At 39.8% G+C, this 24174-nt stretch overlaps 1 long non-coding RNA gene across 1 annotated transcript in view; it reads left to right on the top strand.

Moving 5' to 3' along the window:
* LOC144002387 (uncharacterized) overlaps positions 1-22745 on the top strand; it is a 258898-nt gene extending 236153 nt beyond the window's left edge. The window contains exon 2 of the long non-coding RNA XR_013278724.1: positions 21842-22745. This is a non-coding gene — a long non-coding RNA (uncharacterized LOC144002387). The remainder of the gene's footprint in view (positions 1-21841) is intronic.
* Positions 22746-24174: the final 1429 nt, after the last annotated feature.

Genomic DNA, 24174 nt, shown 5'->3' with positions numbered 1-24174 from the left:
TACACAGCAAAATTGTATGATCAGAAGGACTAGGAAGAAGCACAATAATTTATCTAGTCCTACTTCCTATTAATTTCATCATGTTAATGTACTAAAAAATTATTCTAATCTAATAACGTATCATTAACTCATTCACTCCCAGCCATTTTCCCAGCTGTTTTTACTGGAATTTGAATGATTTTGCAAAGCCTACAGAATATTGTGTTCTATTGCTATAAAAATCATGGAACCTACCCAAAGAATTATTTCTATCGGTTTCCGTTTTGCAGCAATTAGCAATAGAATGTATCTACGTTTCATCATTATTCACATATCTGTTTAAAACAGTGGGGAAAAGAGCCTTTTGCAACATGGCCCTGGTTGATCTCTTATACTCTGCTGCCACCTGTTGGCCGTTTTTGTAATAACTACTATTGCTTCAAGCATTCTCTGATAGACGCGCACTGATCTAAAAGTTGTCTTTTTGAAGGCAGAAGCCGCGACCATCAGCTGTCAGCAGCGCTTGTTAAGGTTCGTGGGGGATTGAGGACCCAAGTGGAGGGAGGCAAGGCGAGGCGTGGCAGGTGTGCTCTTAAGCATTCTTTAATTTAACTCAAAACAAACAAACAAAGTACAACACAAAACAAGACTGGAAATAAATTTACTAAACTGTACTTCTAAACTAAACCAGGCAGGACTCAGGGCGCAGGAAACGGGGTGTGAACAGGAAAAAGACTCAACAAAAGCAGGGAACTAAATACACATAGTAACGAGAGACACCTGGACAAGACAAAAGTGGCTTGGGGAGCTGATTGGATAACACAAGGGAACGGGAAAACGAGCACAGGTGGACATGATAAGACTTGACGAGACATTGACAGAACAGGAGACACAAGGAAAACATGACCAAGAACCCAAATCCTAACAGCGCGTCTGTCAACTCTCGCGACGCGCAGTGATACAAACGAACAGAAAAATAGTACCTGTCGGGAATTGGAGTCTAACTTTTTTTTCAGGAGTTTGTGATGTATCACTCTTTTGAACACAAATTGTTTTGAGAAGAAAAACGCTTTATTTAGGGGACCCCAGCCAATTTGTTGGACTATTTTCCTCTTGACCAACACTGGACCAGAACTCGTGTCACTCGTGAACGCTGTCAGGGGTAAGTCAGTGATGATCGCACACACTGGAGGTGAGGATGTAATAGAGATTCATGTCAAAAAATCCGAACTATCTCTTTAAGACGTCGAATGCGGAAGTGCTTTGTGCATATAGTCCATTGAAATAAAATACTCTTAATTAAAACAGAGTTAAATGGCACCAGTCAACAGCGCGCTGGAAAATGGGAAAATTTCCCCTTCACTGGAAATGAGGGTGTGGTCAATTTAAAACTCAAGGTAGTACGATACATGCTGCAGCCAACACTCAAGGAAATTTACTCTTACAGTGTAATGTTTTATCCTGACTGTGTTAAAACAATACTGCTTACTGCATATTAATTGAACACCAGAATTTAATTTAAATTTAACACTGACCGATTTGCTGTGCACTTATTGCTTTAAAAAAAAAAAAAATATGCAACTTTGTTCATGTTATGTTTTTGAATATGTATATGTATGTATAAGTTATCAGAAAAAAGTTGTCTTTATTACAACTTTATTTTTATAACATTGCATACTTTTTGTTGTATATTTAGAGTTTTTATAAGACAAATAGTTTTTTGTTTTTGTTTTTTTAAGTACAGTCTTATCCTCATAAAGTTCCATCCGCTTATCTGGTGTAGGAGGCATCCGAACCAGATGCCCGAATCACAACAGCTGGCTCGAGTCGCGTTTCGACTGATACCCTCCCAGATGAACGAGCTTCTCACCCAATCTCTAAGGGAGAGCCCGTGTTTGCAATTTCACCCCCATTTTCTGTGTAGATTCTCAGTTATTCAGCTCAAGGTAATCCGCAGAGGTTGAATAGAACCTTTTCCGAGAACATTAAAAAATGACATATAGGCAATTACGCTATTAGGCTAACGAATTACACAACTTAATTCTTGTAACAATGATGTAACAGTACCCTCGTACTCCGTGTGGGTTGCATGGTTAAGTCAGGACGTTTAGTGACAAGAGACAATAGTGCACAATAGCCAATGTGGCGTTTATCACAGCCTGGCGCATGGAGGCCATGTGCGCTGCACGTGTGTTTGCTAACGGCGCTAACGTTAGGATTAATTGCTGTTATGAGCGTCTGGTGTGATGTAACAAAGCGTAACGTCAACTTCCATTACTGGAAGTGGAGATCACGCGCTAGTGTTGAAAGTTGGCGCGTTGATTAACATAAAATAAAAATGGGCCCTCACTCAGCGCCATTGTCACCGGCCGTAAAAAGTGGAGCCTAGAGGACATTAAGTGGGGGATTTATGACCGGCGTATATTTGAGAGGAGGGTCGCTAAACCTTATGAAGTCTCCCTTTTGCTTTTTCGGCCTCGCTCCGGCGCGTTCCTCCCTGTTGCTTCGGAGTTCCTACCATTTCACCAGCTTTATTTTCATTGGCTTTTAAGGATGTGCGCTCAATAGTTCGCCTTTCAACACACGTACGGCGCATGAGAACACACACAAAGAAAGCCGAGGGGCATTCAAAGAGAAAAAAAGATGGGGATTTTCCTGCTCAATGCCAGTCCAGGAGTCGCGCACGGCAGGTTTTAAAGCGTTTCTCCGGGTCCGGGCGCACCATTGTTGCAGCGGAGGGGGACATTAATTGATTGTCCGCTTCCCTTTGGTGAAGTGGCTTTATGAAGGTTGCTGAAATACAAGCCATTCTCTCTGGCTGCCGAAGCAGAACGCAGTTGTAGATCAGCGGCGGCCTTCCGCGTTATAGCTGGAAATTGCCCCCACGCGTTTTAATCTGCCATCTCCCGGGCTCTCATAAACACTTTATGGCTTTATACGTCTCATCAGCTTTTACAGGCCAGCATCACACAAAAGATCACTTTCTGAGGTTATTTTATTTTTTATTTTTTTTTAATCTTTCAGTCAAATCTCTGGCTTTATTTATTGAAATATACAGTATGCGTCATGATGTCAAGGCAGTGGAAGAGTAAGTGCTGCTTTGAAAAGATCTGTGGCTGAATCCACAGGAGCGCATGAACCTCTTTCAAGTAGACATTTATTGGAGTACAATGCAAGCTGGTTTCAACATTTTCTATCACCACACATTTTTCTTTACTGACTGAAATCACTTGGTTCTCATGCCTTCTCGAGTTAGCATTCATGTTACCAAATATATTGTTCCTCACCCAGTAAAGACTTAACATTCAAATTGCAAAATATTCTTCTCCACCCAAGAGTTAGCAATTAAGTTACCTGGTACCTCACCCGATTGAGTTAATCATTAAAGTTAACGGCCAAATGTCGGATTTGTGTCTGATAATTAACATTCTACTTTACCAAGTAGATGGTACGGTGCTGCTCGGTGGGGTTGTGGCATTGGTGCACACTTAAAAATATTAACTTGTGAGCGAAATATGGCATTTACGGAGATCAGTCAGCCCTTGTTCGTATCTGTGAATGTAAGTCAGATGTTCATAACTAGACAACGACAGGCACAAACGTATTTGGACAGTGACACAAGTTTTGTTATTTTAGCTGTTGACAAAAATGTATCCAGGATACAATCATATAATTAATATAGAATTAAAGTGCAGACTCTCTGCTTTAATTTGAGAGTATATTGGCATCCAAATTGGAGCAAGGGTTTAAGAATTGCAGCTCTTTAAAATGTAGCTTTCTCTTTTTCAGAGGACCACAAGTAATTGGACAATTGACTCAGAAGGCGGCACAAAATAAAAAATAAAAACATGGGCCCTTCCCTCATTAACCTGTCATCAAATATGTAGTAAAAAGGTCTGGAGTTGACTCTAGGTGTGGTGTTTGCATTTGGAAGCACTTGCTGTGAACACACAACATGCTGTCAAAAGAGCTCTCAATAGGGGTGAAACAGCCCATCCTGAGGCTGACCAAAAAAAAAGAACAAAACCATCAAAGACAGAGGAGAAATGTTAAGAGTGGCCAAATCAACAGTTTGGTACATTGTGAGAAAAACAAAATGCACTGGTGAGCTTGTGAACTCAAAAAGGCCTGAACATCCATGGAAGACAACAGTGGTAGATGATCACAGAATCCTTTCCGTGGTGAAGAAAAAACCCTTCACAACATCCACTCAAGTGAAGAACGCTCTCCAAGAAGTAGGTGTATCAGTATGTAAGTCTACTATAAAGAGAAAACAGCTCATGATCCAAAGCACACCACTTCTTCTGTAAACATGGTGGTGTTAGTGTGATGGGATGGGCATGCATGGCTTTCAATGGCACTTGGTCACTTTTTGAGGATATGGCAAAAGACAGAAGCAGCCCGATAAATTCTGAAGTGTATAGGGAAAGGAGGAAACTCAGCGTTTGGTGATGCCCATGGGTTCCAGACTTCAGGCAGTCATTGCCTGCAAAGGATTCTCAACAAAATATTGAAAGGTACCATTTTATTTTACGTTATGTTTATGTGTCCAATTACTTTTGAGCCCATGGAATAAGGAGCATTTGCATAAAAACAATTCCTACATGCTTAATCATATATTTCTGTTCAACCTCTTGAATTAAAGCTTAAAGTCTGCACGTCAATTCTGTTGTAGTTGTTTCTGTTTAAATCCAACGTGGTGGCATGCAGAGAACAAATCATGAAAATTGTGTCACTGTCCAAATACCTTTGGGTCTAACTGTACCTGTATTTAAGTTAAGTATGTAATTTAAGCTAAGTAATGTTCAAGTCGTGGTTACTTGCCAGATAGTTGTCATTAAAACTTAGGAGATACTATGACTTGTTAACATTAAAGTATGGTTCCTTGACCAGTAAAGAGTTAATATTGTCTGGATAAGGGACCGTCAACATTTGTGCCCAGGTGGTTGGGGACTACTGCAGTGCCGTTTCATATTATTGTGGCATATCATATGACACAAGTCATTTTTACTTGGATGAGGGATGCCCCCCTCAAGTGGAGGCCCGGGGGCCGCACTCCATTAGCCCGACCCTCTGCACGCCCCTGCTCATAAAGAGAAGTAGAGCCAGTGTAGTTGGCAAATATGGTTCCTGTGTAATAAAACTTAACACGATTGTCAACGCTCCAATGATCCTGTCATGGAGCGCCGGATCGGCAACACAAATGGCAAAGTTACTCCATTTGACTCTTAGTAAAGAGAGAGGAAAAAAAACGCAGTTGTCACACATGCGCTGGAGCAGATGGCGCCATATCCACGTCTGGCAACAGCTGGAGTTGAAAGCACATCTGGCCCAATGGGGACGGAGAGCTAAAAAGTGAGCGCTTGACTGCTTGTTTCGCTTTAGCGCTGACCTTCTCTTGCATGTTTCCCCACTTTCGATCTGCGGTGGGAACGCAGCACCGGCGGGGTTGCTCTTCCACTGTCTGATTCACACACAATGACCTATCAAGCTCGCCCGGAGGGGGGAGCAAACGTCCGGCCCAATAACATCGTTCACACTCCCGTACACATCGCTGTGCTCTTTGTGCTTCGGCCACTTTTCCTCGCTTTTACCTCCTTTGTTCTACGACCACGTTGCTCGCTCGCACGACTTTTATTGACAAGGCGGCGGATGGATGAACTCGGGTATCATTTGTATGGTGACATTCTGCCTTCAGCGCTGCCTTTTTATTCCAGCAAGTTGTGATGTTTGCACAGGTGGGCTGTATTTGTTTCATTGTGTGACTGCTGAGAGGTGAACATTCATACATTACAGTGAACCTTCACATACTTACAGTTTGGCATTCACAAGTTACAGATTTTTGGGTGCTAAAAAACTCCCCTTAACGCTGTTTTGTACTCAGGTCAAAACAATAACTGTTTTGCTGTGTTGCCATCTGGCATTCAGGTTTATAATAATACAGTGATACCTCGGAGTTTCAACACAATTCGCTCCTGTGAAGTGTTCAAAGTCCGAATTGTTGTCATAATTTTAAATAAAATAAAAATCCAATCCAAGCAAAAAAAAAATAAAAAATCAACAATGACTTGTCTCAAGCAAGCCGTAAGTCAGGTCACTCAAATCTGTATTTTGTTCTCGTCGAGTTTGTGAGTGAACGAGCTCCTCTGCATCTCCTCCATCACCTTCCGCCTTCATACATCTCCCTTGGGCCCGGCACGTTTTGCCATCAATCTGCCCTTGGTGGCATCGAATGAGCTCATTAAGCATCGGCAAGCGTTAATAAGAACCGTGGCAGTGATCCACTACGGCGTAAAGACGAGACCAATCATAGCCAATTCCCGCTCTTTTGATTTCGACGCCTTCCAACTCCACCACTGTAAATGCTTTGTCGTCACCTAACTGGCACATCTGTCTCGCCTGATGTTGTGCGCTTTTTATAGCGTGTGAAATTGCTCATTACGACGGGTCTCTTTTGGCGCAAGGCTGAACGCGTCCACCTACTCGTTTCCACGGCGGCGTTATGGCGGCCAATCAAAAATAAGGTGATGTGGCCTGGAAGTCTTTAAGAGTTTAAGGTTTTATGTGAATGCTTCTTAGCAGTAGTGACTGATGAGGGATATGCAAACTTCCAAGTAGTGCTGTCAGCCTGTCACTATTAGAATAGATTAATCTATCGATTAATCAACTAATTGGATTCATTTTAATTTTGTATTAAAGTGTATTACAAAAGGATTTTTTCCCCCTGATTACTCTATTAACCAGTGATTGGTGTTTATTTCGTACTTCGTATTTGTATAGTGATTTAAAAAAAAAAAAAAAAGGTTGTGGTGGAGGATATTGATGTACTGTTTTACCAGTTCAGTCATTGTTTTCCAAAGTAAAAACAGATGTTTGCAAATGTCTTATTTTGCTTATATAATAGAAGATAATCAGTCTTCTTTTATGGAGATCTACAGAAATCAGTGAATAATTACCGATAACTAATTATGCTGAAATAAGAGGGTTTGGACAATTTTAAATCAGAAAATGGCTCCAAACTATTACTCGATTATTAAAATAGTTGTCGATTAATTTCATAATCAATTGCTCATCGATTAATTTTGACAGCTCTATTTCCAAGTGAACCAAATCTAGGATCGACATTTGTCCATATTTAATTTAATTTAAAATTATTTTGTTCTGTTTTGTTTTCATGTATTTATTATTTTTTTAATTTGCCAGGGGTCGGTTGACTCAATGCGACACAGATGTGAAGCACGCCTAGGAACAGAGCTTATAGAACCAAGTATCAGTTCAGCGAGTCACAGGACTGAAAAAAGGTTTTGAAAATTTTAAAAGACAGTGTTTACAAAAGAAAATTTGTGATACATAGGATGACAAAAATCATTAGAATTAATACTGTTGCGCACATTTGGAACTTTACCGACATTTGTTCAGGGGTTGGTGGACTCCATGCAACACAGATGTGAAGCAGTTCTCAGAGACAATGTTTATAAAACTACATTTTAAGTCAGTGATTCAGAGGGCAGAAAAACATTTGGAATCATTGTTATTGTACGGATTTGGTGCTAAAATGACTTCTTTTTTTGGGGGGGACACAAATGTTTTGACTGCATGTGCATCACATGTAAAGCACTTCTCAATAGTGCTGATGTAACTAAATATTCATGAAGTGATTCACGGGTCAGCAAAATCTTGGGAATAAAAGCTATTGTATGGATTTTGATATGTATTTTATTTATCTATCTATCTATCTATCTATCTATCTATCTATCTATCTATCTATCTATCTATCTATCTATTTATTCATTTATTTATTTATTTGGCCAGACAGAAGTGAAACAGTTCTCAGAAATAATACTAAGGCCACCATATAAGTTTTCCGTTTTAAAATGCGCTGCTGTTATTCTGAACACAACTGCAAGTGTGCTTGTGTTTTGTGTGTGCACAAAGGAAGGCATCTGCTAATGAACACCACAGTCACATCCCATCAATTCGCGCACATCAACCAATTTAATGGCCCAATCCCAGCCAGTGAAGTTTTTATTCTCAATCCCGCCCGTAATCTAACGGCCTTTGAACGTCTGCCACTTCCCCCTCCCTTCCCTCCACACTTTGGCAGACACATTTGGATCTCATTGAACGCGTTTACATCCTGCACAAATGGAAAGCACATGGCGGTCTGACCCACCTGGTTCTAATCAACTACTGAGTTGGGAAGAAGACGACCACGAAGCGCCCTGTGCCAGCTCGGGGTGCGGGGCTAGAGAACACCTTTTTGATACTACTTACGGCTCCTGTTTAGTTCCGCTTGCTTTCACTTACCTCCTCACGGTTGCATGTGTTTCCAGTTGACTGGCTGGCCAGGCAGTTTCACCACCAGGGGGAGCAGCAATACAAAATTAGAGCTGCGCTTTGTAACAATTTGGCCAAAAACATCTTCACGATAGTCTTTTTATGTGACCGTTTATGACTGAAACATCTTTTAATTAGTAGATTGACACCTTAGTTGTTCACTATGGGTGTTCATGCAAGCCTCTGGCTAATAATCTTCAGACTGGATTCGGGTTTGAATTTACCGCCGGCTGCGGTTGTGACGTCATGTGCGCATTGAGTCCGTGAAGAAGGGTTGGGGGGCAGTGGGCTCCAGGTGGAGGAGTGGAACCGTCACTTGCCTTCAGTGCCGGTTGGCGCGGGGACCCCATGTGGCTTACATGAAGTAAGCTTGTGTGAATGAGTGGTTACAAAAAAAAAAGAAAAGAAAAAAAAAAAGGTGAGTGCAGTTCACTGAACAAAAAGGCTTTAAAAACTGTCAATATTTCTACTTCTTATAAAGTTTTTGAATGTATGTGAACTTTGTATATACCCCCTGGCATAACATTGTATACAACGTTCTTTTTGTATACTATTGTTGAATTTGGTTAATTCAAAAAAAAAAAAAAAAAAAGTGATTGCAGTTCAGTAAGCTTGTGTGTGAGTGTGTCAGTGAGTGTTTAAAAAATAAAATAAAAAGGGTAAGTGCAGTTTCATTTTTCAGCCACAGGTGGAAGTAAAGACTCGTAAATTGAATTTTCTGCGTTATATAAATAATAAATAAATAAATAAATAAATAAATAAATATAAATTAAAATGTTGGATTTTTGTTTTTTGTTTTTTTGTTTTCTAATGAAGAGTGAGGAACTTAAGGCATAAGTAAATCTAAAAACAAATCAAACCACGACCCCAAATCATTGAACTACAAATGCTCATATATAATTAGGGATGTAAACTAATACCTTTTATTCAGACCGATTCCAGCACAAGTAATCAACTCATAAATAGTCACCGATATCGATACCACTAATACTAGACTTCCTTCATAAATTTTCCCAAAAAACGACAGATAAGGAAAGACCCAACATATATAATATCCCAATATAGCATTTTTTTCCTTAAAATTGTATGAAATTGATGACAATTTTCAGTTCTTCTAATTAAATTAAAAATAACATTTTTTTCTATTTCATCATATTTCTGTACTTAATTGCTCAGAAGTCCTTATAAGAACTGAAATGGGCCCGAAAGAGGTTTTCCATTTCTGATGCAATATGTTTCATGTGAATTGTTTAAATTGTGAATTTACTTGGCAACAGTCGACTCGAAGGGAATCGAGTATCAGTGCTTATTTTTTTCAGTACTGACGGAATGCCCACACTTGTCGGTCAGTCCTAAAATAGCGGTGACAAAGTGACAACAGAAGCATGGGCAAAATAAAACGGTGGCCTGACAGATTGACGATTACAAGTTGGTTTAGCATGAAAAAAAAAAAAATGGCGGACTGACATGTCGGAAGGGGGACCAGGTGCTGACGAATGACAAATGATGGACCAGCAAAACTAAACATTAAATTCCGTAGAGTAAATTTGACTCTATTAGACCAAATCGACTCAGTTTTAGAGTAATTACACTAGGAAGAGAGTAAAATAAAGAATTGGGAAAAAAATAATAAAATAAAAGTCACGCAAGGGTTGAAGAACAGCTTTAGCTTGGGAGAGAGACAATATACTCCCTGAGCCATGCATCTCCTGCTTGTGTATTAGTATATTGCTTGTGTCAGCTGAAATCTTCCTAACTACAAGACCATCTCCTCTTGGATATATGCAAACAGTAGGAGGGGCATATCTCAGGTGGTAGTGTGGCAGTCTCCAAAGCTGAAGGCCGTACATTTGTTCCTCAACCCTTGAGTGACTTTTTTCCCAATTCTTTATTTTACTCTCTTCCAATTGTCCATATTACTCTAAAACTGAGTCTACTTGGTCCCACTCTAAATAGAGTCAAATTTACTCTACAGACTTTACTATGTATGTAAAATGTCCGCCTCTGCAAATGACAGCGGTCTTGTGACAACATGAGAATTTCAACACAAGTCAACAGACAAACCATACTCACAGGCATATATTCTTTATCCTCTGCGGGGGAAAAAAAAAGAGTAATATTACTGCAGTGTACTGAGGAGGTGTGACCTTCTCCATCTGCATACTGGAAGGAGCAGCGCAATGCCCATTGAAAGGAAGTACAGGGTTAAAAATAAAAGTGTCCAAAACTATTTCTCTTTACATTTTATTCTATCATGACTTTGTTTTTATAAAGTTCATTATGAAGTGCTCATTTTAATGGAATGAATGGCCTTCGCATTGGTTTCAAATGAGAAATATGACTTGGGTTAGTGTTAGGCACAACAATATCATAAACAGGAAGCATTCTGGTTACTTGTTGTTTTTCAGGATTTGTCTTTTAGTCCTCAGACTCTGATGGCACCATCACTTTCCCATGGATGCCGCTGAAGATTAGACAGCATAAAACGGTTGGTGAAAAGAAACTAATCCATCAAGTAGACAGCAAATGTCCTCCAAACTTTATATCTCATGACGCCCCCCCTGGCCAGTTTCTGCTTGTTGTTCCTGAAAGAATTCAGTGATATTTGCCATCACATGGTCAGTAGAAATAATCTAAGTGCTGCACTTTACCACGTGGAGTGGATGTGTATGTGTGTGTATGTGCAGCCTCCCTTGAGTACATGTTGTTAATGGGGGCAATGGAGAACATGATGACCTTCATCGGCCCCCCCCCGCCCCCACCTCCTGTGATCCATCCGCGCCCCATCTCACGCCACATCTGCTTTGACCATACTCCCCCCGCCTGCACCTCATCAATCTAGTGTGTCATCATTGCCACGCTCGCGCCTATTGCCAAAGTAAGCCGCGACACGGAGACGTGAAAAAATGATGAATGGATTTTTCCCGGACGGGAAGCGGCGTCGGTGGCGGAGGCGCCCCACCCAGACGTATCTCTCCCAAATCCATTTTTCACTCGCTTGCCTCAGCCACATTTCTGTTATCCGTTAAGCAAGTGGTCCTGTTCCACAAATATACTTGCCCAAAAATAGGCTTGTTGTTTTTTCTTGGGACATTGGGTCCCCACAATGGGTTATTCTAGAAAAAGAAAAAAACACCGCTCTATTTGGTCCTCTTGTGCTACGTGGACGACTCCATTGCTATTCCTCAACGGCATTTCATCCATTTTCTTTGTTCTCATGAGGCTGTCAGATGATCTGGAGCCCGTCCCAGGTGACTTTGGGTTGTAGTACACCCTGGACTGGCCGCCTGCTTTTCTCAAGGCACATATAGACAAACAACCATTTACATTAACTAACACCTATGGGCAGTTAAGAGACATTAATGAAGGAGAATATTTTATTTTGATGAAAATCAAAGCCTAAAGAACCCTAACTGCAATAAAACGATGGCAACATTTCATATGTTTGTGTCAAAATGAGCAATTTCTACACACCATGTTGGCAATATTTGTGGAATTTGTCATGGTTGGAATGTATCACTGCTGCGGTTTTCACACTCACGGTGCAGTAGAGAATGTGTCACTTTTCTCCCCTATTAAATTCTCATGAGAAATCTTGAAATAGCAACGGTATTTGTCGTGCTACAGTTTGGAGCTAAGCCAAAATGTTCCGGCAAAAAATATATCTTAAAAAATAAAAAATAAAAACATGGACAACAAATATAGTTTTATTTTATTTATTATTATTATTATTATTATTATTATTATTATTATTATTATTTTACAACTTGGTGTCGGTTATTTGTCGTTGTAGATGATTTTTGTTGTTGTAAATATGAGATGAATGATAATGAAAAATGGGCCTCCAAAATGCTTGGAGCCCCTAGAAATTCCTCCCATTTATCCCCCAAGATGGATGCCCCTGGATCGTAAATAAAAGTATTCACAAATTTCAAGCCAGCACAAAGGCCAACAACTAGAATGGTGAGATGAATAAACCTTCATGTTAGCATACGGCTCACTCAAGGTAAGCATGGTGGTGAGTGGTTAGCACATCTGCCTCACAGGTTCACTCCTCAGCCTTCCTGTGGAGTTTGCGTGTTCGCCTGGCGTTTGCGTGTGCTTCCACGGTTTATCACGGATGCCAGTGCCTTCCCTTTGCCCTGTCACGTTCTGATGAGGTCCCTCACGTTTGTCACTCAAGGATTTAGAAGGGTGAAACGTGGACACGGGACAGCTTTGGTTTATTTCCCCTGCAGCGTCAACGGATGCTCCCCTGCCTTGGGTTGGCGTTAACGTGTGTCGGAGCGATTTTGAACTTGTTCCAAATTTCCTTGCAACAAGAACAAAATTGTTTTGTTTTGGCTGTTTAGCATTTCTGAAACTGAAGAGCCAGACAGCATTACACTTGATGACAAAGCTGCTGTGGAGTGCAACACATTCTACCTTGGACTACGGAATGATGCAAAGTGCTCTTTTCTTAATTGGATGCTGTGTCATAGTCAACGAAAGGCATTACAAATCAATGAACTGTCCTCCAGGCTTGAAACTTGGGTAACAGTTGTTTACTTTATGAAACTGAGAACTAGTTTCTCCGCTGTCGTATGATTTTAATGACTGCATGACACACCGAGCATTACGGCTTTTACACAGTTGTCTTTTTCATAGCCATCTTGTGAATTCTCACTCTTGAATGGAGCCCATAATTTAACATTTAACTTAATATATTCACTTTGGATTTCAATGGTGTGTTACCATCCATCCGTCCATCCATTTTCTTGACTGCTTATTCCTCACAAGGGTCGCGGGGGGTGCTGGCGCCTATCTTAGCTGTCTTTGGGCAGTAGTCGGAAACACCCTGGACTGGTTGCCAGCCAATCGCAGTGCACACAGAGACGAACAACCATCCATACATACGCACAAGCACACCTAGGGACAATTCAGAGCACCCAATTAACCTGCCATGCATGTCTTTGGAATGTGGGAGGGGACCGGAGTACCCGGAGAAGACCCACGCGGGCACGGGGAGAATATGCAAACTCCACCCAGGAAGGCCGGAGCTTGGACTCGAACCCGAGTCCTCAGAACTGGGAGGCGGACGTGCTAACCAGTCAACCACCGTGCCACCCTGGTGTGTTACAAATTGAAGCAATTTTATGAAGTTGGTCAACAATTCAATTTGTAATCTTAAGTTCGTTCAACAATTCTCTTTTTAGAGTGCAGTGTACATAGTGATTCATATGATAAAGCATTACGTTCACATTTGCACTGTCGTTCTCATCTGCATCTAATCGCTTGCAGGTGGCCCATGTTTTCGTCATACCAGAACTAGAACTACTTTCTGCTCCCGTGTCTAAGAATCATGGGAAATGTAGTCCTACTAGACTAATGCTGTAGTTACTTCTTTATGAATGGGAGCTGAGCGTTTCCAATGTTACAATGTGTGACTGCGAGGTACACGACAGCGCCAGCTTCCAGCTGCTGGGGCCAAGCAAATAAGGTTGGATAATGGTGAGTGCATTGACTTGTTTAGCGTTTTGACTGTCAATGCAGATAGCATTTAGCATTAGCTAAAGTAATAACACAAATACTGTACCGGTCACCAGATTGACTAGCGATTACATTTGTTATAAGAAGTTCCAGGTGAGATTTTATTGTATATACAGTATTTAATTTTCAGTGAAATTGAAGTGTCATAGTTTTAAATTGTGAAAATCTGGTAACCAACCTGTTTGAAACTGAGAGCTACTTCTTGGGTACTGTTTTACGCAAAGGTTTAGTACTAGTTTATGAGCTTCATATACACTTATCACAAATTTGTTTCAAATTTTTGTGGATAATAATTGTGTCATCGCCATTGCGCCTTTTAGCTTGCCTCGCCCAATGCTATGGTTTGTTCATCTACAACAATACTGACCTTACTAAGTTTAACAAAAACATATTGTCATTACTTGTTTACTGCAAAACTGATGTTTATGTACAGCACTTTGTATACAGCAACGCCTGTTCTTAAAGCGCTTTACAAATAAAGTTGAGTTGAGTTACCAAATCTACACTAATGCAAGTGTGATTTGAAAAAGAATAGAAACAACAACAACAAAAAATCTACATGTAGCTCACTAAGTGGCACTGTTTTTCAGAATAGCAACAGAAAAATATTACAAGTTTCTCACTGGTGAGATATTTTTAGAACAGGCCCATGTGGTCCTTGGGTGCTACCTGTTGCCCTGTGGGCACCACTTTGGTGAATCCTGTGCAAGATGAACTAGCATCCATTTTTCATCGAGGCAGGGTTTTGCCTATTCAGCACCCAACAGCTTGATTTTCATTATGAAGTCTCATTTTACATAACATGTTTTTTTTTGTTTTGTTTAATCATTCAGATTTGGTAGGGTTGTTCACAACATTTTTTTTTTACTGATTTATTTATTGATTTTAACTTTGCAGGCACTTTCAAAATGTTAAAATGTGACTTTTGAGTCTTTCAGTACTGTTAACAATTGAAATGAATTCATTCTATTCCCAATGGGACAGTGGTTTTGAAATTGAAACTGAACCTTTAATTTAGCGACTGAATCCTCTCGAAGAAAAACGTTCCAGCGCTTCCCACCCCCACTCACTCACTCACACACAATAATCAACTGTACGACTAATTAGGCAACGGCTTTGGCCGTAATTAATAAACATTCTCTTTTAATTACATAGAGCATTTCTTGAGATCATTTGTTGTTGTTTTTTTCCTCATGCCTTTTAAAACCAATCCTCGACGGAATCACGCCGCGTCTCTGACATCAATTATATCAAATAAGACAAAGTGCTCTTGCTGAAACCACACCGTGCGCACACACTCTCGTATGCACACGCACTCCCACACACACAAATATTCAATAAAGGAAATGGAACATCAGGTAAAACACGTTTCCTGACATTTGTGTTGTAGTTTGTGTAATTTCCAATAGCACAGTAGCAGCCTTGCTTGTATGACTGTAAGAAGAACAATTGCATGTGTAGAAACGCACACAAGTCTCATTTAATCCTTTATGATGCGTCTGGAATTTGTAATGATTTTAATTAGGAAAGGTGCAGTTGGCAATGCTGACACTCCAGGGTGCCTGAAGCCAATTAAAAATATGTGCTGATCAAACAGCCTGCCCTCACTAAGCATGCACCACCAGAGCCTTGCGCTTCCTTGGGGCGGGCTTTGGAGGGGGGCTTGCCTGTGCCGCTCCCACCAAACAAGCAGTAACACGGATCTGGTTCAAGGTTCAGCTGCTCCCATTAGCTGCACATTACGGAGGGCAACGAGCAGCCAGTGGAAGTCCCGGAAGAGAAATCTTCCGAATCACAATCAAACGCCTGTGAGAAAATGTCACGCAGCCACAGAGGTTCCTTTTTATTCCCCCTCCACACACACATGCACGCAAGGGAACTGGCTGAGCCCCCTGCCTTACAGTTAGTTATATGACAAATGAGAGTGACAATTCAAGCTGGTATTAATTACCGACAGGCCAAAAATGGATGAAGCCAAAAAAAGCCCGATATATTTTCCGAATGTTCATATTCCTGAAGAATCGTCCATCTCTGTCACATCTCCTGGCCGCAATGAAGTCCCTCCTCCTTTCTATCATTAGGCCGCTCCGTCTCTGCTGATTAATGATGCTAATGAGCGTGTGCAGCCAGTCACTCGGTCACACGTGATTCCGTCCTTTGGCCCGGGTGTGCGACGTGTCCTCCTGGCTGAAGACGATTAAAGTGAGTTCATGCCTCCTGAAAATGTGTGTGCTATATTTTTATTCCTTCACAATGTTATCGGTTTGTCCTTTAAGTGAAGATTTTTGGTCACTGTGGGTCTACTCTGCTACTTAACAAAACCCGACATTCAATGGAGAAGATGTACAAGTACAGTGTTCCCTCGCTTTTGCAAAACAAACCCTCCATTTTTCAATCTTCTACTGTTTTTGTGCACAGGTCAATTCCATGTCTCACATAAAAACATTGCAAGTGTCATCTTGGGGCCAACTTCCTTTTCGGTCCTCTTTGTGTGAAATGATGTGGAAGCACTTGACGGAAATGTTGTTTGAATTGTAAAAGTGCAGCATGAATCGTAAGGTCGGCATTTGCCACACAAACGGGGGAAAAAAAGTTCAATTGGTGATGTAACATGGCTCATCCAATAGGAGAGAGCCTGGCAGAGTGATTTCAGAATGCCAAGAACAATTGATCAACCAGCAGGAAAAGCCTCCGTGTTCCTTCTTGATTGGCTTCTACACCATCACTTCCAAATATGGTCAAGGTTGCATCAGGGTGATGTCATTCTTGTGCGCTGCGCGCTGCCCTGCGACAAAAAACAGGAGACCCAAGTGTAGTGTGAAAAGGCCTTTATACTCCAAAACAATAACTTCTAATGTTAATATTGGACAACATCGCAATTATTTTCATAGCTCACATTTTGCGTCATGAGAAAATACCGTAAAATGCTGACCTCACATTTAATAAAGACTCCTGGGGGCAGTGAATTTCAACCAGAAGTTGAGCATCATAATTCTCACTGTATACAACTTGAATGAAATAAATAGATTTGAAAGTTTTTCCTCAAACGGTCTCAAAAAGATTGACTGGGCTGGACGCACGCGCGTCTCTCATGTCACCTGCCGTGGATAGTGGGAGGTCGAGGCAAGCTTGACGCTTCTTAGGCCGCACCAGCTAACAAGCAACGAGCTTCAGCTGGCTACTAGTGTGGCTAAACACATTGTGGAATCATTACTTAATCAGTAATCATATACTACAATAAGCTACATTTCTGACAAATATCGTTCTCACGAACGGATGACAAGGAAAGGTGGAGAAGCCATGCTAATTGCTAAGCTACTTGCTGAATAGAACTGGAAACTGGAAATTAATGACATGACGTTACCTATAACCTTAAAGAGACAATGTGTAATATTTAGTACCAACTAGTGGTGAACTAATAATTCATTAAAAAAAAAAAAAACACTACAAAAAATACATGTTCTAAAAAAATACATTTAGATCTTAACAAAATAAAAAATAGCTTTGCTAATAGATCACACAATCCATTCAAAAATAATTTTAAAGTGAAATTCATTAAGAGCTGGGAATGGCGTCAAACATCTCCATTCACCATTCGTGTTAACATCAGTGAGTGGTGTCCAAATCCATTCGCATCTTGTGAAAAAAAGAAAAAGAAAAATGCATCATAGTCAAAAGATGATGAATCCAATTTGATTATAATGGTAAATGGAGTGCACTTATATAGTACATAAATCAGGTGGGTGCCCAAAGAGCTTCACAAAGCTGCACATTCACTTATTCGCATACTTAATCTATTGAACTGGAAAGTACAGTGGCAGCCATACTGAACGCTGTTGGCTGCCTGCTGCTTTTTTTTTTTTTTTTTAACCTATAAAGCATGAACCATGAAATACAAAGAAAATTCAGATTCTTTGTAAACTGAGTATTTATTGGTCCTTTTGAACAAAGAAACAAAACCAAATTTGGAAAATCAACTTCTACATGTGAATTTTGATTTGTGTCATATTTGATACATCCGGACACAATGGTTTACATTCGTACATTTATAACTGTCAAAAATATAATAACAAACTGACATATCAAACATATTAGTATTTTCAAAAAATCTGAAAGAATATTTCCCAGGATTAATAAGTATAGGTGTTTCTCCTTTCTCAATTGGGGCGATCTTGCAAGGACGCTGGAAAAGCCATCAGCTGGGTGATACTGCCCTCTTATGGAATATCCGTGCAATGCATGTGTCAGATCATATACGTCAGGGTTTTGGTGGGATAAAAAATATACTCATGAAATAGAGGCCTCAAAATGTCTTGTCGTCTATTTAATATGATACATCTGGCTTTATAGGGTTAACTTATAAAACGTTTTACTTTTTAGTTTAAAATGGCTTACTTTAACCAAGATCCCGCCCTGCTTTGTGGCCAAAGGTGCGATGAGTAAAATGGAAAGTTCAAAAGCTGTGACAACCCAGAGGTTAATGGGATGTATTTAATTGGACAAGTGCGTACATAAAGCACATACATGGCACACAAGCACATTTATTGTCTCACTGGCCTAGCAGGGAGAACAAAACACTGGAAGTTGTTTTGTTTTTTAGTAGCTCTCTGGCAAGTTTTTCACGATCCGTACACACTTGTCACTGTACATAAACCACAGCATGCACCGTAAGTCAGGCACTTCTCCTCCAAGGCTTTTTTAGCCTGCTGCGCCGCAACATCGGAATCCGAGAATCTCTTTTGGGCTTTTTTTTTTTTTTGGTCCTCTTGTTACCAGGCAGCCTTTTTCTTTGCCGAAATCACTTTGTATTACTCAAAACAGTGGAACAACATGGCAATAATTAACAAAACAAAAGGGAAAATAATCACAAAATCTTGACATTTGAGGGGAAAACTCACATAAGCTAAACTATATACTAAACTACATGAATATTCCTAAGCGTAAAAAGAAGTTAAGTATGATAAGCTATTTGTGTGTTTGGACCACGAAAGCAGCACTGGTTGTGTGTCGCTTCCTAAACCTGCAGGCAGCCGGTGGGTGAGAAGTTCCGCGATGGGAAGTTGGGAACAAACCCCCTTTTCTTCTTACAGAGAAGAAGAAGGGCTCATGACCACGGATGCATCACGCAAAGCCCCCTGCAGCGTCCCCCTATAGCACCCTCTCGCTGCAGATGTGAGCCGACGACGGCACAATTTGACGTTTGTGCTGCGATCCCCTCGGCAGCGTCATCACATGACTTCCTCAAAGAACATGATATGACTTGGACTGTCATGCTGTTTGAGGCCAGTAAAATGAATCCCTTGAAATTAATTGCAATGCTATTAATCCATTCCAGACCCCAAAAAACAACCACCATTTTTTTTTGTTCAGTGGTTTTGATCATTAACAGCACCGTTGTACAAAACATGAAATATAGAATGCAAAGAAACAAACTGGTTTTAAGTCGTGTAATTACTTGAGCTCGGATTTGTACTCTAGTATTTGTGTTGGCAGTTAGGGGAGACATTTGAATGAACTGGAGTCGTGGCACTTTTCCGAAAAACATGTCACAGTCCTACATATGAAAATCACAATATGATAAAAATAAGGACAGAGCAATTTTGAAAAATAAATTGCGATTGTGATTAAACACTCAATTAATTTAGATCTTCTTCCCATGTATTTCTTTAACACACACAAGCACTACATTAATCTGTACCACAATGAACAATATCAGATTTATTACACAGCAAATATTTTGCTCTTATAGTTCAGACTTAATTAATATGATAGTTTCTTTATCTACTTCAATTCGAGTTGTAAACTTACTAAACACTTTGACTTGCAGTCTTTTAAAGACTCACTGTGACAACTGAACAAAGTTCTATGAGCACTAACTGGGAAATAATTCATGTAAATATGTAAACATTGGCAATGCACATGTTAGGGAGACATGATCAATTAAAAAGAAAATAGGTGTTCTAAATGATCTGAATCTGAAATTATTTTTCCTGATTGAAATGGGAATGCCATTAATCTGTTTCAGCCCCACACTGTGTTCCTTGTGGTATGTGCTGCTTGGCCACCAGGGAGCAGTACAAGACAGGCATGCAGACACAACGAAGAAGAGTTACACAACTATGTGAGTTAGCAAGATGCACTAATACAGCCTGTTGTCTGTCTTCATATGTTGCTGCACTGTTACATTTCATATAGTTGTTGCTTAAAATGTTATATCCATAAATATCGAACGCGAAGTCTCAAGGCGGAGTCGGCAGCGTGGTCACTGCTCGGCCATCTTAAGGCAGGGGACTGCTCTGGTGCACTGTACTGTAGTCGGTGGGAAGGTGCATGATTACCCACTATAATGCTCGTAACTCGCTGAATTCTTCACAGATTTACAATCGGATTGCTTTATTCAAATCAAATCAAACTTTATTTATATAACACCTTTCATACATTCAAATGCAACTCAAAGTGCTGAACAATTAAAACATCCATAATACAATAAATAGAAAAAGCCATCCCTCCCCCGCATATCCCCATGATCGTACCCACAGACACACACGCAAACCACAACATGGTGGGGCACAGAAGAACCCTGTGAGGAAAGGCACCCAGGAGGAGTTCATCCACGCTTTATTGCACATCTTGTTAACGTATGATTCAGGCTGAATTTTCAAATCGCAGATTTTTTTTTTTTTTTTTTTAACGCAACATAGTTGCTCGTCTCATCTCTTGTTTCATGTCTAACAACAAAAGTGAAAATTGTTTGAGAATTTGGGAGAGTTGAGCAATTTGCAGTTATTTCAAAGTCCGTGCTCCATTGACTAAATGTTAAGAGTGATCGAGCAGCCCTGACCCAAGATGGCCGCCTTGTCACAACACTACTTCACATTGGCTCACACCACGCATGAACCATTTAGTGTTTGTATATATCTATGGTTATAATCAAATTGATGCTATTTTTTAGACCGTAATGATGTTTTATATTGTGTACTAGCATTAAGCTAGCAGACTTGCAGTAAAGTTACGTGGTTGTTTTAAATACACAATATTTAATTCTCCATGTGTTATGCTTAGTTTGACAGGCTCAAACGAGAATGGCAATACTGTAAAAACAAATTAACAGATTGAAGCCTTTTTTGAAGAATTTGTCACTGTTTTCCAAATGTCTGATTGTTCTCAGGTTAGTTGAGTTAGGTACCATGTATCACTCAGATCTCAAGTTTTTGCTTGCAAGTAAAAAGTAAAACAAGATGTGCCCAATATAAGTCGGACCACTCTTATGTCGAGGCATCATTGTAGTGTTTTATTTATCTTATGAAATAATTGGTCAAATGATTTCTTATAAATAAAATAAACACTAGTAAAATAAAATAAATGTACATATACATACTGCATTGGTGCTACTTTTCATTGCTTTACTTTTTTTTTTTTTTTAATTATTATTATTTCTTTTTAACCTCATCTACAAATGGCCTGGCCAATCTGTGCTTTTTAAAAAAAATCAAATGTGACCCAGCCCTGCCCTACAAGAAGAATATATCCTCCATCAGAACACATCGGACCACTGTTTGTGTTGGGCTGTATAATCTGAGCACGCTCCACATGATTCAAAACGCATCAATCTTTTGCACCAAAATGGGACGTGTGGCTTTCCTGTGCGTCGGTGCACACACACACCCACACACACACACACACACACACGCACACACACAAAAAAAAACCCTCCATCCAGACCACAGTCATTAATCCAAATGGGAAAAAAAACTAACAGGTGGCGCTGTAACTTCGAACCAAAAAGCCATTTCAGAAGCATTTGCGTACAAAGCTGACAACACCAATGAGGAATTACGGAAAAAGGAACTCATACGTGTGCTAACACTTATTTTTCAATATGACGCTTGAATATAAAGCTTCAGTATGAAAGTGTTTACATTGTAGCAGTATGTTTGCAGTACCGTGTCACCTTGGAATGACAACAGCGGATGTGCTTGTCTTTTGTGGCAAACAGGAAATGGGAATCCCCGCTCTTTCCCCACAGAGATGAAAAATGCAACTTGCGTCAGATGGAAGAATGCAAACCTGTTGACAGGCTCGCTGTGGGCCTGCAGCAGGAGGATGGGGAACATTGACACGTTGTGGGGAGGTCGAGGAAAACCACCTCAGGTTTGACCATTTCAAGCAGACGAAAGAGAAATGTGGGCAAACTAGTTTTAATGATAATATTGTATCGAACAACAACAACAACAAAAAGCTGAATATTATCTTCCAAAAAATACTTTTGGTGGTGTAATGCAAATCTAGGAAACTTGGACTCATAACACTCCAGTTGAGGTTTACTGTCAAATGAAATATTAGACCAAAAGAATTACATATTATATTTTGAAGTGAATACATAATTTTGTCCTGCAAATGTATGTTAGCTTAATGCTAACCTAATACGAGGTAACAAACAGCATCGATTACACAATATTAATGTTTGCAACACAAACGATGCAGCAGCATATAAAGAAAGATGATATAACAACACTCAGCGGAATATATTTGTTAAATTCTACTGTGTGAAACAGGAATTACTGTATACCGTTGCAGCTTTGCCACAATGTCCTTCTTTGCATCTTTTCATAAAATTAAGATGTACTATCTAGTCCATAAAATCTGCAGTTGAGTAAATACGTGCCACCAGGATTTCTCATTAGCCATCCGAGCTTCAAGGTGTATATGATCAAATATGGCTCGCTCCATTGAAATGTCCGGGTTTAGTTTTAATAAAAGCGGAAGCCTTGATCCACAAAATGTCATCAAGCGCTTTTGTGCTCTTAACGCTTAATCCTTTTTTTGGGATTATTATTTTGTTTTTGTTTTTAAACCCCGGAAGATAAGCCGCATTGTGAATAAAAATGTCTGCCCCTGTGTCCCACTTTTTATTTATTGAGGACATAAATGCAAAAGGGCAGCACGGTTTGTCCATCTTGAATTTCCACGAGCGTGGTCTGTCCTGTGCAAGTGGGCGGGAGGAAGGAGCTGTCAATCATCAGTACTTTATTGATCAAGGACAATCATCCTCGTAAAACGGCGTTTCCCCTTATAAGTCACTCAACCAGCTTTAATTATCATGAAGCCTCTATAGATAACAAGATATATGCATGCGTGTACGTGGATTCCACATTGTACATTTTTTTTAATATTTCAGAGGGAGCCTGAATATTTATGATATTAATCAAATTCCAACACCCCCGCCCACCACAAGAACAAAAAAAAAAAAAAAAAAAAACACCTTCATATATTCACTGAATTCTAATAAGCAGTATAGAAAATATATGGCTGGTTGAGATTAATATGTCTTTATTTTGGTTACTTAAATCATATACATAATTGTAGTCAAGTGTAATCCCAATTTGATAGTTTATCGTCTGACAATTCTAATGACTGTTTCACCTTCCTCAAAATATCTGCATTAATAAAGGACAATGTATTTTTTAGTGTTTGTTTTTTCTTAGTAGTCATAAATAAGGGTCACATAAAAGTGTTATAAATCTGGGAGGACATTTTAAATATAAATTTAAATCTAAATAGATATTCATCAATAGGCATCTTAATGTTTTTTCTGTTGTTGATATCACAGTACTGCCGTTAAATTTCAGCAATTGCTCAAAATGCATTGATAGTGGGGTATTCATAAATAAGGGTCACAAAAATTATAGGGGAAATCATAATTAAGGTGTCATTATTTGGTAGTATACAATATTATGTTTAGATTGTATTTCAACTCAAATGATGTGTAGGTGTATGTGGTGACAATTGCACAAAATGTAGCAATAATGAGTAAGAGTCATTTAAAGGAGATTTTTAATAAATGTGATAAATTTGGGTAAATCATCTTTGTTTTGCATTTATCATAAACCTTTGCATTTTAATACACACATATTGAAGGAAAATACATGAACAATTTATTCTTTAAATGTAGTCTATTCTTATTACAGAAATGGAAATAAAAACATGACATTGAAAGAGATAATCCTCATGCATCGCCTATATATACAGACATGTACTGCAGTCAGCCACTTCGAGCTACAGTGAGTGGGTGCTGACAATGGGAGAAGTGGCAGGCGAAATACTTGAACAATTGCACACGTACACATACATTGCACACATCACCGACTATTATGTCGCCTGTGTCGTCTTTTCCAAACTCACCGTGCAAACCCCCCTTTCCAGCCCCAAACCGCAAATGTGCAAATTATTCACTCGCAAGCAATTACTGAGTGTTGTTTTATTTTACCGCACCAGCCAGCCCACTGCGACAAACCTCATGCAGCCAGCCGCACGCCAAAACATGCAGAA

The sequence above is a fragment of the Festucalex cinctus genome, chromosome 1 (genome assembly GCF_051991245.1).
Source record: "Festucalex cinctus isolate MCC-2025b chromosome 1, RoL_Fcin_1.0, whole genome shotgun sequence".
Lineage (NCBI taxonomy): Eukaryota > Metazoa > Chordata > Actinopteri > Syngnathiformes > Syngnathidae > Festucalex > Festucalex cinctus.
This window is presented reverse-complemented; position numbering and strand designations above follow the sequence as displayed.